Source organism: Pleurodeles waltl, chromosome 3_1 (genome assembly GCF_031143425.1).
Source record: "Pleurodeles waltl isolate 20211129_DDA chromosome 3_1, aPleWal1.hap1.20221129, whole genome shotgun sequence".
In the NCBI taxonomy this organism is placed as follows: domain Eukaryota; kingdom Metazoa; phylum Chordata; class Amphibia; order Caudata; family Salamandridae; genus Pleurodeles; species Pleurodeles waltl.
In genome coordinates, this window is record NC_090440.1 from 1,308,195,554 (window position 1) to 1,308,214,487 (window position 18,934).

The window sequence follows — 18,934 nt, forward strand, 5'->3', positions numbered from 1 at the left end:
TTGACTAGCTCAAGCCCAGGAAGGCAGAACATAGGATTTCCTTCGGGAGAGGGGAGACCTCTCCCTTTGGAAGTAGGTGTTACATGGATTGAGAGGGGTAGCATCCCCAAGCCACTGGTATGCTTTGAAGGGCACATTTGGTGCCCTCCTTGCATAAACCAGTCTGCACCAGTTCAGGGACCACCAGTCCCTGCTCTGGTGCAAAACTGGACAATGGAAAGAGGAGTGACCACTCCCCTGTCCATTGCCACCCCAAGGCCCTCCAGTGAGTCCTTGATTCTGCCATCTTGAATCGAAGGTGGGCAGAGGCCTCTAGGAGCATTTGAGTGATAAGGTCGGGCAGGTGACGTCAGAGCCCTCTCCTGATAGGTGGTCACCTGTCTAGGTGACAAATCCCCCTCTCAGGGTTACTTAGGGTCTCCCTCTTGAGTGGGTCCTCAGATTCGGCTTCCAAGATTCTAGCAGTACTCCTCTGCAACCTCTACTTCAACTACTGGCTACCGCAACTGCAACTGGACCCTCCAGGAACTGACAATCTGCATCCACTGGAAGACTCTGCTGCAACATTGTTTCCACGGCTCCTTCCTGCTTCTGCAACATTTCCCCAGCTGTGCGTCCTCTGAGGGTGGCAAGTCTTCAGTCTGCACAAGAAGGAAGAAGGAATCTCCCTTGGAGTGAAGGAGTCACTCCCCTGCATCTGCAGGCACCAACTGCAATGACGACCAGCTGCCTGGATCTCCTCTCATTCTGAGCTATATGGATCCTGCATCACAGGTGGTGGTTTGGAGTTGTCCACTTGGTCCTCTCTGCCAGCTGTCCAACTTTGGTGAAGGTAAGCTCTTGTCTTCCCACACAAGACAGTACCCCCATGCACCGCGTCTCTTGTAGTTACCAAGGCTTGTTAGCATCTCCTCCAAAGGATCTTCAGGCTCTGTTTCGCCCCAGCCCCCAGTTCTCTTCCCTGCAATGCACAGCCCTCTGGGTGGTTCTCCTGCGGACTGAGACCCTTCTTCGGTTGTGCAGGGTGGGCTCCTCTGCAACTCCTGGGCCCTCTTCAAGCGGGTCTTCTGTAGGGGCTGCCTTTTCTTCTGTGGACTCTCTGCCTTACTGAGAGCCCCCTAGGACTCCCCACATGAGTTGAGTCCCGCTGGACCTTGCTGGTCTCCTGCAGCTCCACTCTTCATCGACCTTAACTCTTGCCTTTGCCAAGGTTGGTTGGTGGCTTTTCTACGCCACAGACTGCAATCTTCCATCCAGTGTGGGATACTGACTGCATCCTCCAGGAACTCTTCACTAAATCCAGGGCTGCATTGCTGACCATCTTCGTCCTATCGTCGACCAACTCCTGCAACTACTGACGGGTGGGTAGTAGCTCCTGCCACCACGGGACACTTCTCCGAGTTCTGGACTTGATCCCCTTCCTTTTCATGTCTTCCTTCTTCAGGATCCACCGCTGTTTTTCTGCAGTTGTGTCTGGGTGTTGCCTTGTCCTTATTTCAGTCCTTTTGGTAGTTTGGGGAAAATCCGGACACTTACGCCTTTTCTTCCTGGTCGCTTGGGGGCACTGTGGGACTTACCTTTTGGGGTTCCTAATTCTTCCAGCGCCCCGCTACAGATTCTGCTTACCTGGGTGGGGGTCCTGCATTCGCATTCCATTTTTTTAGTATATGGTTTGGGCTCCCCTAGGGTAACTATTGTCTATTGCTATTGCAATGTTTTCTATGGCTATTTAGGTCTATTTCTGGTTACTAGTGTACATATTTAGTGTGTTTACTCACCTCCTATTAGGCTATTGCCTATCTAGTATCTTTGGTAATTGTGTCACTAAAATAAAGTACCTTTATTTTTGTAACCTGAGTGTTTTATTTCTACAGTGGTATTGCATGAGCTTTGCATGTCTCCTAGATAAGACTTGGCTGCTCATCTACAGCTACCTTTAAAGAGCCTGGCTTCTAGACACTGCCTTCACTTCACTAATAGGGGAAGCCTGGGCCTGGTATAAGGTGTAAGTACTATAGGTACCTACCACACACCAGGTCAGCTTCCTTCATTGGTGGTGCAGCTGTAGGATAAGCACTTGCAAGTGCCTTACCACTCTGTCACTTGGTACTTTCCACAGGAAAGACCGCTTACTGACTAGGGGTACACACTGTTTTTAGTGTCAGGGAATTAGTTCCCCAAGTTTGGCTAAGCTAGGAGTTTAGGCATAGCCCTTGCTCCAAACTTCCGTAGGGAGACTGAGAGTTAGGGTAGTTAGGAACACCTACACCACTCTAACAACACACTAAGGGGCAGATTTATGGAAAGTGACGCTGCACAGAGTGCAGCGCCACTTTCCCTGCACCCCATAGAACCTCCCTACTGCCACCATGTGTGCGCTGTATTTAAATACGGCACACCATGACACAGGGTAGGGGACAATAGCCTCATTTTTCATGATGTTATTGATGTAATCTGCAGGAGTAGCGCCAAAATGTTGGTGCTTCTCCTGCAGAGTACATAGGGGCCCATTCTAAAGAATGGAAGCCCCCTTTCAACGCCTGTTCGTGAGCAGGCAATATAAGTGCTGTAAAAAATGATGCAAGGAAATCTTATAGATTTCCTTGCGCCATTTTCCCGGCTCCTCTAATGCCCCCTTTGTATACATGATGCCTTTGCATTGTGCATTGTGCCACTCGGTAAATACGGCGTGGGGATTTCGGCCTCGTTGGGACACATTACCATCAAACATAATTACGTTAATGTGGTGCTAAGGTATTATGAATATGCCCCTATGTGTCCAGCAGAGAACACAGCTGAGGCTATGGACTAGGTGGGTCTCACTTTCCAAGAGTTGAGGGAGTTGTGTTCAGATAGGAAACTGAAGACAGGTAGGAACCCTAACAAGAGTCTGCTCCTAGGCCTCCTTCTCCAGGCTGACCAGGACAATGCAGGCAGTCAGGAGGAGGAAGAGGATGCGGAATCTTATCGCCCAGTGCTAGAAATACAGGATCTAGACAGCAGGGTCCCTTAGAAGATCAAAGAGCCCCTAGAAACCCCCCCCCCCCAGCCCAGCTGGGAGCACTACTGGTAGTGGGTGGGGACACATACAAGTAGGCTCCCCTTTGTGCCCACAGGGCTGGTTGAGAGGGTGACTAAGACTTGGGACAGGCCCTCCTCTGCCCAATCTCATGTCTCCTCAGTATCTGAGGGAACACACTGCTCAACTTTAGGTAAGGATTCCACGGACAGCGAGCTAATGCAACTGAGACTGGAGTATGCCAAGCTGAGGCTACAACAGCAGCAACTAGCCCTAGATAGGGAGGCTTTGGCAGTCTGGGGATAGCACCCCATTGTGGCAGCAGTTTTAGTTTCAGGGAGCCTATGGTCAGGGAGGATTTTTTGACTCCAGAAACTTGAACAAGGTGGTTCCCCCCTACAAGTGATTGACTGCTTAGGAGAGGGCCTGTAAAGTACAGAGGGTCCCCCAAAGGCAGTGGGATGCTATTTTGTGCCTCTCCTTCTCTGACAAGGGACGGAACTGACTCCTAATTGTCAGAGAACAGGATACAATTACTCAGTTCTCAAAAGAAGCACTTCTGTATGGGTTCGGTCTAACCACTGAGAAATACAGGATAAAGTTTGGGGAGACCAGGAAAGAGTCCTCCCAAGTTTGGATAGATTTTGTGGACTGTTCTGTGAAAGCTCTGGAAGGCTGGTTGCATGGAAGCATGGATATGCCCAGATGTAGGTCCCTTGCTTGCTGCGCCATTGGATTCAAGCTAGTCTGGCTGATGAAAGGTGATACCCTGAAACCAGTCCCAGGATGCTTGAATCCTGTCTAGGGAGGACCTGGCTTAGCAGTCCAGGCTGGACTGCTTCCATAGGGAGCAGGGTCAAGACTGATTTGCATATGGTTGGGTCTGAACTGGGGTAATGTGGCAAGCAAAATAACGATGGATTAAACCCAAATCTGTGACGGGTGGTGAGTGTTTGAAAAGTTTCAACACTCCGTCCATCATTTTATTTTGTGATGTGGCCTTGTGTGCCCCAAGTGGCTAGGGTATGCCCAGACGTGGGTCCCTTGATTGCTGCACCACTGGATTCAAGCTAGCCTGGCTCATGAAGGGTGATACCCTGAAACTGGTCCCAGGAAGCTTGAATCCTGTCCAGGATAGACCTGGCTTTGCAGTTTGGGCTGGACTGCTTCCATAGGAAGCAGGGTCAAGACTGGTTTATATATGGCTGGGTCTGAACTGGGGTGACGTGGCAAGCAAAATATCAAGGGCTTAAACCCAGATCAGTGACTGGGGTGAGATTTTGAAAAGTTTCAGCACTCTTTCCATCATTTTATTTTGTGATGTTGTATGGAATCAAAGTCAGTGATTATCAGGGCTTGAACAATCTCATCTTTAGAGAGCATATTTTGAATAACTGTGTGTCTGATTTATTGCATCAATACCTGGTAGACTCTGGTCTGACCTCTCCCCAAGAATTGGGAAAGAAGGCAGACAAATGGGTCCGCACCAGGGAGAGCAGAAAAGCTCATACAGGAGGTGACCACAAAAAGAAAGATACAGGTAATCATCAGGAGAAACGAGGGGACAAAGAACATTCCAAAGAGGCTTCATCAGGCCCACAAAATTCCTCTAGGGGAATCCTCTTCCTCTTCTTCCAACTTCAAGAAACCACGGTGCTATATCTGCAAGAACAATGGCCATAGGTCAGGAGACAGCTACTGCCCTAAGAAAGTCACAAAGCCAAACACCACTACCAACCCCACTTCTACTTCGAGTGCCCCTAGAAATAACAGTAGTGGTGGGACTACTAACAGTAGTCAATCTAAGGGTGTAGCTGGGCTCACTTGATGGACTGTAGTGGGGTCTGGTTTGGTTAGAGAGACCACTGAAACTGTGTTAGTCTCTGATAGGGGCATTGACTTTGTCATCCTTGCTGCCTGTACCCTTAACTTGGGTAAGTACAGGCAGTATCCACTGATAAATGGTGTTCAGGCTGAGGCCTACAGGGACACAGGTGCCAGTGTAACCCTGGTGACTGAAAAACTGGTGTCTCCTGCGCAATTTTATCTGCACCCTCATTACTCGGAAAAACAGCTCTGTCAAAAACCCTATCCTAGCTAGGGGAATGGGACACATTAGTGGAACTTAAACGTATACACGCCAAGACTATCCTCCATGGAGCAGTCCTGACGGAATATCTACGTAGTAACATTCACCCAACAGTCTCATTTTCACCAATGAACCACATATTTTTCTTGAAGAATTAGAGTTCAGAAAGGACTGGACACTAATTGCATGGAAATGCACATGAGATTGGCTCATTCTTATAATGAAAACAGCGACCAGACTGTCAGAAGCACTGCTAATACAGATTAAAACGAGCGAAAGGAATCTGAAGACAGGCTTGAGCACCCTCTCCTTCAAAAAGAAACTAGAGGAAACAAATTAAAATATGAATGAGTACAAAGAATATCTGACTCAACAAACAATCTATAAATTCCCAAAAGATCTAACCAAATTCTCACACCCTATACTAAAACAGACTATGTAGCTAAGTTTAGCAATATGTCCGACACATCATCAGGAAAGAACACCAGTACAGACTCAAATAGTGATTCCTCTGGGATTACACGGCAATGCCATGGACGTCGTGGCCAATATCGGGGAAGGTGGAACTATCCACCTATGATGTCCCCTTTCCCCCCGTTCAACAACCAATGGGGTTGGCCTACTCAATATGGACAGCCAGCTCACTATCAAGCCCCTATATACCAACAACATCCAGCACAATGGTCTTTCACCGACCCTCCGCCTCCTTTTTTAGACAGAGGTCAAGGGAGGGGCAAAGGGAAAAAGAAGGGGGTAAATTGGAGACCAAGAGAGGAACCTCCAGAGAACGAGACATTGTGAGAGAATGCCCCAGGCACGAGCAAGATGTAACAACTACAGATATGATAACTAGAAACAACATCATTATAGATCTAAGCAATAGAACCATTGACACCTTTGAGTCAAGAGCCCTTAACAAGGGCCTGAGCTTTGTCCCAACCCTTAAGGTAGAATTGTTCAAAACCAGAACTGAACTTGCAGACTTTTTCCACAAGATCCGACTTAAAACTTTCTTCTGGGAGAAAACCATCCAAGAACTAGATAAGAATACAGGACTACGACCCAAATCAACATTCTGTCCTGCGACAGGGCAAATGCCACCAGAGATTTTAGCCTTTGAAAAATCAGTATCCTGCTAAATTGGTGCCCTAATAGAGCTACCCAATAACTCATTTCACAATATGAGTTCAGATGAACTAACAGCCTTGAAACGTCTGACATCGGATCCCACCATTGTGATTAAACCGGCAGACAAGGGTGGGGCAACTGTAATTTTACCACAGTAAATGTATAAAGATGAATGCAAATGCCTGTTGGGGAATACACATTTTAAACGCCTATCCAGGGATCCAACACAAGAAATCCAGGAAGAAATTGCCTTCCTAGTGTCGAGAGGATCAGAGAACGACTGGCTAACTAAACAGGAAGCAGCCTTCCTGATACAAACCAACCCAAAAGTGCCTTACTTTTACATTCTCCCAAAGGTACAAAAAGGGAAGACCCCTCCCCGGGGAGACAAATTGTCTCTGGAATCGGCTCCATCTTGAAACCCCTCTCACAGTTTTGTGATTTTTTCTTACAATCCCTGGTTAAACAGATTCCAACCTACTTGAAAGACACTACTGATGTCCTAGTTCTGTTAGAGACCATGCCCTTCGATAAAACCACAGAACTTCTGATTACGCTGGATGTGGAATCTCTCAATACTAATATTCCCCAGGAAGCTACTCTGGGAGTCATCTGTGACCAACTAGAGAAAACTAGAGGTAGCTCACGGACACCTCCAGAATCATACTAGATCTAGCCCACTTGGCACTGACAAGAAATTACTTTGAGTTTGAAAAAACCTTTTATCTACAGATACAGGGGACCTCTACGGGTAGCACGTTTGCTCCTAGTCTGGCCTGTCTTCATGTAGATAGTTTTGAAAAACAAGTGGTACTCCACAATGACAACCCGTTTCTGGGGCAGATCAAGCTGTGGAAACGCTACATTGATGACATCCTACTATACTGGACAGGTACCCAGAGCGAAGCCCAGGCTTTCTCTAATTGGCTCAACACAGCAAACCCTTTTCTGACGTTTACGATGACAATAGGCAATAACCAATTGCCTCTTCTTGATCTACTCATTTATGAGAAAAATGGAACATTAGCCACAGAGGTCTTTTATAAATCTACAGACTGCAATAATCTGCTTCAATTTCAGACCTTCCACCGAGGTCTGTGCGTGAGAATTTACCGGTGGACCAATTTTTGTGGTTGAGACGAAATTGCTCGGATCTTTCTGACTACAAGAAACACACTCAAAGATTATCCACAAAACTGCTGGAGAAAGACTATCCTGCATACCTAGTCAGGAGAGCAAACAAAAGGGCATGTATTAACAATAGAGACCAATTGTTAGAACCTCGTCAAACCAAACCAAAGACCGCACAGATAGTGTGTGTGACAACATTTAACCCTCTATCTAACAAAATTCAGAAAATAATCAGGGCGGACTGGAAAATTCTGACCTCTGGTGGCCTCCCGTTCCCACAACCTTTACATGCTTACAAGAGGGCCAAGAATATATGAGACATGGTGGTCCACACACGACCCATCATGAAGACACCTTCCAACAATCAGAAAACACTGTGACGATTACCACCTCCAACGGGCCACTATCCCTGTGGAAATTGCAGTGCTTGCCGGTTCACACAGAGATCCACCACAGTAGACTTAGGTCTAAAAACACCATAGATACAGAAATCTCTCACGAACTGCAACAGCAAGAATGTGATTTACATGATCAAGTGTCCCTGTCAACTAAAGTACATCGGGATGACAACCAGAAAGGTGGGCAAAACGCATCTGTGAACATAGGAGTACCATCCGATGCAAACGGGGCGCCACCAAACTCACCAGCCACTTCATCAAGAGCAACCATTCTCCAGATGAGTTGGAATGGGTAGTTTTAGACAAACTGCCACCGACAACAAACGACTTGAACCAGAAATGTTTCTACAGTACTATGAACAAAGATGGGCCTGGAGATTGCATACAGATACCACTGGATTGAATGACGAAACACCCTGGTCATTACTAACCAGGTATTAGGACGTGAGATCAGTACTCATCTAGCACTCTTTGAAATAACCAATGCTTATTTATTTTTTCCTGCGGTGTTTTCCTTCACAACCCCCCGTCCTTCCCCGCCTACCCCCATCCCCCTTTCCTTTTATTCCCCTTTGCCCCCTGTTCTCACCCTCTTGTACCCCACCCCTTTATCTTTATCTTTATACTCCCTTCTCTGTCTTCTTGTCTTATTCTGTTTTTTCACATCTTTGATCCTCTACTTCTTCCCCTTCCCTCCTTCAACACCCTCACAACCCTTCCCCTCCCCCACCCCCTCAATGTACTCCTTTTCCCCTTCTGATTTTCATTCTGTTAATTTTATATTTTCTTATTTTTTAGCTCATTCTTTCCCTATGTTTTCTTTCGTCTCCTCTGCTCCCCGTGTTCTTCGTTCTTTTCCTCTCCTGTCCTCTTCATTCCTCTTTTCTCTTTTTTCTTTTTTCTCTTTCTTTATCTTTCCCCCATTTATGTTCCCCTCTCTCCATTTTTCTGTTCTTTCTATCTGTTGCCCCCCTTCTTATCTCTTTGTCTTTTTATCTCTTGTTTGATCGTCCTGTGATCTACTGTCTTCTTCTCTTTTCTTTTCTTCTTCTTTTTTCTTTTTATCCCTTCTAGTCCCATTTTTTCCACCGTCTCTGTCCCCACTCACCTCTCCCACCCCTCCCCCTTCTTTTCTCTTGTTCTTCTTTCTTTTCTCTCCCCATTCGCCCCCCTTTTTTATTTTCTTCTTTCCCCTTTCTTTCCCTCCCCCTTCTGTCTGCCCCCACCCCCGGTTCTCTTCCTTTTCTTCCTCCCTCCACCTGGGTTCACACTACCCTTTACGTGGGCCCTCTGCAGGAGACTTCAACTCCCATACTCCCCTGCCCCTTATTGAGCGTGGCTAGGCTCTGCATGCGTCCGCAGGCCACGCCCCTTGATTCGGTTCGGGCCGGCGGATGGGCGCGCAACGGGGCTTTTTATTCACCATTCACTCCCTAGACCCGTTACCACAAGCGGTCTGGGAGGAGAACGGAGTAGGTGTTCAGCGAGCGCATCCTTTGGAGTTGTGAGTTCTTTCTGAATCCTCGCACAGCGGCAATGCCCCAGCACAGATAAGAATTGGACACTTTCAATTTCTTTCGTGTGTTTGTCTTACTGGGTGTATGGTTGAGCGTTGCTGGCCCCAGAGGCCTGATAGTGTTCATGAACTGTTACCTCTATATGTTTACATTCATTCATCGATGTGGTTGCTTGTGTCTCTAACCAAATTATGACTTCTATATTTTTCTACTTATCCTATTGGGCTCTAGCAATGTAGTACATCCCAGGCCCAATGCTGCTTTAACAGCGTAGAGTACCTTTGGCTACCAGAACGTTGACCTCTTCCGCCCTCCATACAGCTCATAGGTTGTTTTGCCTTATTTTCCTGATTTTAGTGTGTCACTATAAGGGGACACTCCCCCTCCTTTAGACCTGGGGCCATTAGCCCTTCAGGATAAGGGTAAGAGACCTTCTTTATCCCTTTACACGTATTATTCACGTTTACATTGCATGACTTTGTGCTTGCTGTGTTACTTCCTTGTGTGCTGTGCATTGCTGTGTGTCACGGATATGTATAAAGTACTATCATTTTTGTTTCCCTTAGGCCTCCACAGGGTAACTCCCTACAGGTAGGCCCTCTATCTCTATAATATCTGAACTCCTCCTAGTGGAGTAGTCTCTTCTTTCTTGCTTTTGTAGTGCATTATACTGAGGAATCCCAGGCCCTGAAGAATGCCCCCAGCCGGCCTTTGGCTGTTAGCAGTAGTAAGAAACATGTTGGCCAGTAACTATTAGATAGGTGACCCCGCGAGTCTTTACTCTCATATAGGTGTCCCATTTTCTGTTCTTAACCTCACCAGCGGTCACCACGAATAAAGGTGTATCATTACACAGGTGACTGGTTAGGTGTTTTTATATTTTCCCTAGCATAGCTGGATCCCATATACTTCCAGATAATTTGAATTTCTGCACTCCCTCCTGTTCTTTTAACTGTGAGGTTGGGTCCGCCCAGGTGGCATTGTCCTACCTGGGTGGGGCTAGGTGGTCATATGATGAAGCAAGGCACTATATAGTGTGTGAGACCACCTAGTCTGTAAAGGAAACTCCCCTTACCACATAACTTCAAACTGCACTCAATATGGTACTCATAGTGTGAGACTGAGGAGCACTAAGTAAATCTTTTACCAACGGTTCCATCTTATAAGTGAACCCCATACTTCTTGTGTTATCAAGTACCAAGTGACAGATGCTCATAACACTGTGTGCCACCCCATGGCAGTTGTTGATTTCAGCTGGGGGGTTAACTGGTCCTAAAAAAGTTGTGGTGTCCACAACTACCTGTTGAGTGTCTAATAGGGAACCACTTGGATGCTTAAGCTTGGGCTGAAGTGGAGTTGGAGGACCATGTAGCAATGCTGGGCATCCCAGGGCATATTTGTGCCTTGCCTAGAGCACAGGCCAGGAAGCAAAAAGATCAGGGAAACTTGGAACCTGGAACAATGGAACAACTTCCCGAACCTAAAAGTAGGAAGGGCAAAAAGGTGCCTTCTAATCCAACCTTCAGTGAGGATTCATCCCTAGAGGGGGAAGAATTCACTCCCTTGGCAGAACCTACACCAGACGAGATACAAGTTGACACAGCTGAGCTCTTGGATGCAGACAATAGACTTGTCCCACACTGGAGGACTTGAGTCAGCAAGTTGTCACTCAAGAGGCAGGGGATGTCAGTGGCACCCCCAAAGTGTATTGGGAAGACAACCTCTTGTACTCAGAGCCAAGCTACCCCAAACCAGGTTGGTGGTCCCTCTGCAGTACAAATACTTTTTGTTAAGCCTAGCACATGACATTCCCCTGGCAGGTCACCTGGGGGAAAGCCAAACTTGAGATAGACTTGTCCCTCTCTTTCACTGGTCACATATGTCAGAAGACACATTGTCGGTCCTGTGTCACCAGTCAAGCCAGTGGCAAGGCAGGTGGGACCCCAAAGTCCCTCTAAATTTCACTTCCAGTAGTTGGGGTACCCTTTGAGAGGGTTGGGGTGGATATTGTTGGCTGCCCCCTAGACCCTCCCTTATAAGTTCACCACCCCCAAACTAATGGTTTGGTAGAGAGGTTCAATAAAACTCTCAAAGGCATGTTCATGGGACTCTCTGAAAAGCCCAGAAGGAGATGGGATGTCCTACTGCCATGCCTCCTCTTTGCCTTCAGAGAGGTCTCTCAGAAGGGTGTGAGCTACAGATTATTTGAGCATCTGTTTGGGCACCCTGTTAGGTGCCCCCTTGCCCTTATAATAGAAGGCTGGGAGCAACCCTCCAGGCCTCCCAAGCAAGACATAGTGGACTATGTTCTTAGCCTCATGTCAAGGATGGCTGAATATATGAAGAATGTCACTAAAACATTCAGGCCAGCCAAGAGCTGCAAAAGCAATAGCATGACCAGAAGGCTGTACTGACTGTATACCAGCCAGGACAGGCAGTTTGGGTCCTGGAGCCTGTGAATCCTAGGGCACTCCAGGATAAGTGGAGTGGTCCCCACACAATAGTGAAGAAAAGGGGTGAGGTTACCTACCTGGTAGACCTATGCACCCCCAGAAGCCCCCTCAGGGTGCTTCATGTGACCCGCCTAAAGCCTTACTATGACAGAGCTGATATGACCCTGCTCATGGCCACTGATGAGGGACAGGAAGAAGAGAGTGACCCTTTCCCTGACCTCTTCTCCCACACTGCAGCTGATGACTCCGTTGAAGGGGTAGTCCTTGCTGACTGCCTCTCTGAGTCACAAAAAAAAGACCGCATGAATCTCATGGGACTGTTCTCAGAACTGTTCTCATTGACACCTTGTCAAACCCCTTGGTGTGAACACTCCATTGACAGTTTTCCAATCAAAAGTAAAATTTACAGGCAACCTGTCCATGTCAGAGACTGCATCAAATCTGAAGTTCAGAAGATGCTAGACCTGGGAGTCATTGAGCACTCAGACAGCCCCTGGGCTAGTCCAGTGGCTCTAGTCCCAAAACCTCACTCCCAAAATAGAAATAGAGAAATTAGGTTTTGTGCTGACTATGGAGGGCTCAACACAGTAACCAAAACAGATGTGCATTCTATCCCTAGGGCAGATGAGCTACGGATACACTGGCATCTGCCAAATATCTAAGCACGTTTGACTTAACTGCTGGCTTATGGCAGATTAAGTATTCAAATGATGCTAAACCCAAAAAAGCATTGTCAACCATTGGAGGGCACTATCACTTTACAGTGACGCCCTTTGGTCTGAAAAATTCACCTGCCACATTTCAGTGACTGGTTAATACAGTCCTCCAAGGATTGGAAGCCTATAGTGCAGCTTATCTTGTTGATATAGCTGTCTTTAGTTCCACATGGGAGGATCACCTGGTCTACCTATGGAATGTTTTGGAGGCTTTGCAGAATGCAGGCTTCACTATCATGGCCTCTAGGAGAAGGTTGTATATATGGGCCACTTGATAGGTAGAGGCCAGATTCAACCACTACAGGGGCAGACTCAAACCATCTTGGATTGGACTCCCCCTACTGCCCAGACCCAGGTTGGAGCCCTTTGAGGCCTCACTGGATACTACAGGAAGTTCATTAAGAACTATGACTCCATTGTAGCCCCTCTCAATGACCTCACCTCAAAAAGAATGTCCAAGAATGTTTTATGGACAGCTAGCTGCCAAAAAGCTTTTGGGCATCTAAAACAGGCAATGTGCTCTGCACCTATTTTAAGAAGCCCTGACTTCTCCTAGCAGTTCATAGTTCAGACAGATGCTTCTGAGGTAAAGGTTGGGGCAGTTTTGTCACAACTTAATACAGAAGGCCAAGACCAACCTGTAGCTTTTATATGCAGATGGTTAACCCCCAGGGAAAAGCATTGGTCAGCCATAGAAAGGGAGGCAATTGCTGTGGATTGGGCTTTGAAGAAGCTGATGCCATATTTGTTTAGAACTCACTTCCTTAGTCAGACAGACCACAAGCCCCTGATATGGTTAAAACAGATGAAAGGTGTTGGAAATGGCCTCTCTGAAGGGTCACCCCAAAACATTTTGCCTTCCCTTTCTTCTTTTTCTACCTCCTTTTTGCTGGCTTTAGGACTCTGGACACTTTACCACTGCTAACCATTGCTAAAGTGCTTGTGTTCTCTCCCTAAAAACATGGTAACATTGTCTCATACTCAATTGTTATATTTAATGTACTTGTAAGTCCCTAGTAAAGGGCACTACATGTGCCCAGGGCCTTTAAACGGAATGCTACTAATGGGCCTGCAGCACTGTTTGTGCCACCCACATAAGCAGCCCCTTAACCATGTCTCAGGCCTGTCATTGCAAGGCCTGTGTGTGCAGTTTCACTGCCACTTTGACTTGGCATTTAAAGGTACTTGCCAAGCCTTAAACATCCCTTTTTCTACATATGTCACCCCTAAAGTAGACCCTAGGTAACCCATAGGGCAGGGTGCTATTTAGGTAAAAAGCAGGACATGTATATGTGTGCTTAATATTTCCTGGTAGTAGAAAACTCCTAAATTTGTTTTCCACTACTATGAGGTCTGCTTCTTTCATAGACTAGCATTAGGGTAGATTCTGATCTGAAAGCGGTAACCAGGTCATATTTAGTACGGCCAGAATGGTAATAGAAAATTCTGCTTATTGGTGAGGTTGGATTTTTTTATTACTATGTTAGAAACTTTTGTGCGGCTAGAATAAGGACCATAGGTGCTTCCACCGGTTGTACCCTTTGGAGTTAGTGTGACTATAGAGGGCAACCCCCCTCCATTAACTTCCAGACCAGAGGCTACCCGCCTTTTCTCGCAGGGCCTCCCCCAAAACAAAATGTTCAGGTAGGCCTGACATTTATTTATTTAACTTGAGTACTTTTCATATTATCAAGCATGCTTTCATGCTCCTGGTCCAATAGGGATCCCCGACCCTGAGGAATGCCCTAGACCTACCAGCTTCTAGTGGGGGCAGAAACATGTTGGTCCCTTACTTTTAGACTCCTTGAGTCATCATTCTCAACAGAGTCCTTACCCTGGTCTTTATTCTTACCTACAAACACCTATATTAAATAATCTCCAAATGAAACAGGTGATTTGTAAGGTAATTTTATTCACCAATTCTTTATCTGGTTCCCTTGTACTATCCAGCTAGATCTCATTTCAGCACTCCGTCTGCAGTTCTTTTAACAACAAGGTTGAGTCCGCCCAGGTAGTATCACCTTACCTGGGTGGGGCTAGGTGGTCAAATGATAAAGCATGACACTATAATGTGTGTGGGACCACCTAGTCCGTAAATGGAACTCCCTCAAAGGCATAGCCACTACCTACATCCATCCCTACCTGGAGAATATGCGCCCAACTAGTGCTTCCTGAACAGGGCCTAATAGTCCAGTTTCCTCCAGTTACACCCCGCACCTTTTGTGTATTTTTATTATGTTAGAAATGCCACTTCTAGAAAGTGAGCATTTCTCTACACTTAAAACCATATGCGCCTTACAGCCTGTCTCCAATCAATGTCTGGTCTGTGCTAGTTGACAGCTCCCTTGTGCATTTCACCCAGACAACCACAAACACAGGACACTCAATCTCATCTGCATTCTTCTGCATATTGAATGGGTCTTTCTGGTTTAGAAGGGTGGAGGGCCTGACACTTACATTACAAAGGCCTCACACAATAGACTGACCAACCCCCCACTTGGAACCTGTCAGACAGGGCTGGACTGAAAGGAGAACTTCTGCACTTCAAAACCATTCTTTGAAGTCTCCTCGCTTCAAAGGCATTTTTGGGTACATAAACTGGGTCTCTGACCCCACCAACTCAGACAATTCTGGACCTACACCTGCACCCTGTCAAAAGGAACTGCCGGTCTACCTAAAGGACTCATCTACACTGCTTTGCTGAGAAGGACTTCTGCCCTGCTGTTGCCCTGCTGGCTTCTGACTTTGCTGAGAAGGACGCTGCCTTCCCCAAATGTGCTCTCCAAGGGCTTGGATTGAGTTTGCTTCCTGTTTTCTGAAGTATCAGGGCCAAAACATTTCTTCTTTTCAGGAACCTCCTTGTGCATCGAAAATGAATGCACCACCTGGTGGAATCCATGCAAAGCCTGCATTGCAACCGAGAAATTGCTGCACAGCTGACCGGAACGGCGCAGCCCTGACTGGAAATTCGACGCAGCACCTGTCTTGAGACAGAAAATTAGACACATCGCCTACCGGATCTATGCAGCGCCAGTGCCTTCATCCAGCACATCAAGGATTTTCCCCGCATAATCCCCGGGCATCAAAATATCCCTACACCGCAGTGAGGAACCAAGACTGCGTGCCGAAAAACGACACATACCCCTTGCAGCATGGAAAGAAATGAACATTCAACGCAACACCCTATTTTTTCATACATCTCCTCCTCTGCGGTCTCAGTGCGTTGTTATTTTTTACACAACTCAGATACTGTGTGTAACAAAGAGACAACTGTTTATTTCTAAGGATTAAGACTCTGTTAAAACTTTTGAAAGTGTATTTCAACTTGTGCTATTTGGATCTTTGTCGTTTTGGCCTTATTGTATTCAGATAAATATTATAAATTTTTCTAAACCTGTGTGGTGTATTTTTGTGGTGTTTTCACTGTCATGTTGTTTGATTTTTTGTAGAAATACTTTAGACATTGCATTCTAAGTTAACCCTGACTGCTCAGTGCCAAGCTACCAGAGGGTGGGCACAGGATAATTTAAACTGTGTGTCACTTACCCTGACTAGGATCGTGATCCTTACTTGGACAAGGGTGTATATCTCTACCAACTAGAGACACCATGTCTAACATTGGTGGCAGCGGTGGGATAGGACTTGTGTTTGTGCAGTGCCTTAAAGTGACTTGTGTACACTACCACTCACAGTTAAAAGTCATTATGAATTGTTTACTCCTTTTTTCGCTCCATTGGTCATTTTTCCAAATTTGAATCCTACCTCTCCTTCATAAACTTGGGACTTTGTGTTGCGCCTGAGATATCTTAAAAGATTGGAAATGGATTCCAACTTCCCAGCAGACTACAATGAGATGGACCTTGTCCACGTTGAAGTACTCAGCAGGGTTAGGCTGAGGAATTTCTGCAAGGATAGAGGGCTGGCTGTGAAAAAGAGGTCCACCAAGCAGACCTGCAGGATGCCCCATATGCTTTTGAGGAAGCTTACTGGCTAAGAGAGGTGGCAGAGAACCAAAAGGGTGATGGCCCTGAGAAGGATAATGAGGAGCAAAATGACTTAGCAGTGGCTCCAGAAGAGAAGCCCACAGAGAGGTGGTCCCCTACTGGATCATATGCAGGAAGCTGTGTCTCCTCCCATACCCTGTCCCCTGAGGAACTGAAGGACAGTCAGACTGAGAGGGACCTGAATTTGCAGCTAGTTCAACTGGCTGCAGAGTATAGAAGAGCAGAGGCTGACAAAGCCATGTTGGAGGAGAGAAGAGCTGAGGCTGAAAGAGCCTTGGCAGGAAGAAAAATCATATTGGCTCATGAACTGGGTCTAAAGGAATTGGACTTAAAAGTACATCAAGTAGAGTCCAGTGGTGGCAGCAAAACTACTAGATCCAGTGCTGAGGGAAAGGGCCAGAGATTTGGTACCTGGCTTCAGTGAGGGAGATGACATAGACAGGTGGTTTGAGGTGTATGAGGTCACTCTAATAGCGCTTGGAATCCCTGAGGAGGATTGGGGGTCGGTCCTATAGAGGCATATACCTGGTAATGGGAGGGATGCCCTTCTGGCCCTAGATGGTAGAAACCGGTTGAGGTATCCCACCATGAAGAAGACCCTTGTCAAGAGATATGGCTTCACCCAAGAGGAGTGCAGGTTAGTATTCAAGGGCAATAGGAAACTGCCTCCCCAGTCCTGGGGGGATTTTGTGGTGCACTTTTGCAGGGCACTGGATAATTGGGTGAAGGGTAGTATGGTAAACACTTTTGAGGGGCTGTACAATTTGATTGCCAGGGAGCACATGTTCAGTCACTGTTTTCCAGGGCTACACCAACACCTGGTTGATGGTAAGCTCCCTGACCCCAGGGAACTTGCAAAGGAGGCAGACCTCTGGGTGAGTACCAGAGTGTCTGGAGAGGCATTAGGGAGAGACCTTAAGGAGGATGGTTCAGGTTCCCCTCAACAGAGTGAGCAGTAGGTACTCAGGGGCATATTTATACTTTTACACGCAAAACTGCGCCAATGCAGTTTCGGACCAAAAAGTACACTGCCGGCTAGTGCCATCCCAAGATGCCAGCCGGGTGTCATATTTATGGTATGACAGTAATGGGCAGTAAGGCCCTGCTAGCGTCATGAAAAAGGAATGCTAGCTGGGTGGGGAGGCGTAGGGGAAACAGGAGGTTGTGCGTCAAAGGATGACGCTAGTCTAGTAAGAAACTTAAAAATGCCTTTAACCAGACTAGCGTCATCCTTTGATGCACCACTCCCATGAACATAGTTAAGACAGGAGTCATGCCCACCACCCCAATGGCCATACCCAGGGGTCATATGTCCCCTGGGCATGGCCATTGGGCTCAGTGCCATGTAGGGGGGCCCAGGTTAGGCCCCCATGGCACTTTAACAAAAATTAAAAAATACTCACCTGAACTTACCTGTCTCACCTGGGATGGGGCTCCCTCATCTACTGGCGTCCCTCTGGTGTGTCCCTGGGGCTAGGGAAAGGCACCTGTGGGCCCATTCCACGGTCTCTGACCATGGAAATAGGCCCACAAGCTTAGAGCCATTATTTAAAGCACCCTACCCCTGATTTTAGCATGGCGGGATAAATGGAGCGTTAAGACCATATCGTCATTTTTGCACAGGGACGCTTACCTTGCATCTCATTGATGCAAGTTAGTTTCCCACAAGCAAAAAATGACTCCGTAACTTTGTCACTAGATGGGTCTAGCGCCAAAGTATAAATATGGAGTTAGGTTTGCGCCGAATTAGTGTAAAAAAAAACAAATGACGCCAATTTGGCACACACAAAGTATAAATCTGGGCCACAGTGACTCAGACAGGTCCCAGAATGGTAAGAGGAAAAAGGATCAATCTCCCTTCTAAAGGTAGGAGGAGAGGTCCAGGGTGCCCTATTTCCAGCCCTAGAACTTGGACTGTTCCCACAGGGGACCCAAGCAGAGTAACCTAGTCTGCACCAAGAGACCATTCCCTGATGGGAGCTCCACATTGTCAGGAGAGCTGGGTGGAGCGGCTGACACAGGCGCCCCACCAGTTCTGAGGCCTGGGTGTACCACTCCCAAGCAGAGGGTACAAGGTCCCACATGGAGGGGCAGGGTGAGGGAGGAGTCACCCCTGCGCCTCCTCAGGGTACAGACCCTGGGTTGATGAGCCAGTGTGAGAATACCCCCTGAACTGGTGGGAGGTAGAGTAAAGGTGGGGTGTAAAACCCCTGGGGCTACTGCCCCCCACTCTGAGATACCTCAGAGGTCAGGGAAACCTCAGGAGCCCATAGGGAACTCCCTGCCAGCCGCTAGGCTGGAGGAGAAGCTTACCCACTGTGTTACTGTATGATTTATTGCAAATATACTTTACACGTTGCCTTCTAAGTTAAGTCTGACTGCTCAGTACCAAGCTACCAGAGGGTGGGCACAGGACAATCCCCCATAGGTTGCAGCATGTATTATGCCACCCATGGGGATCCCATGCAAAGTGTATCTC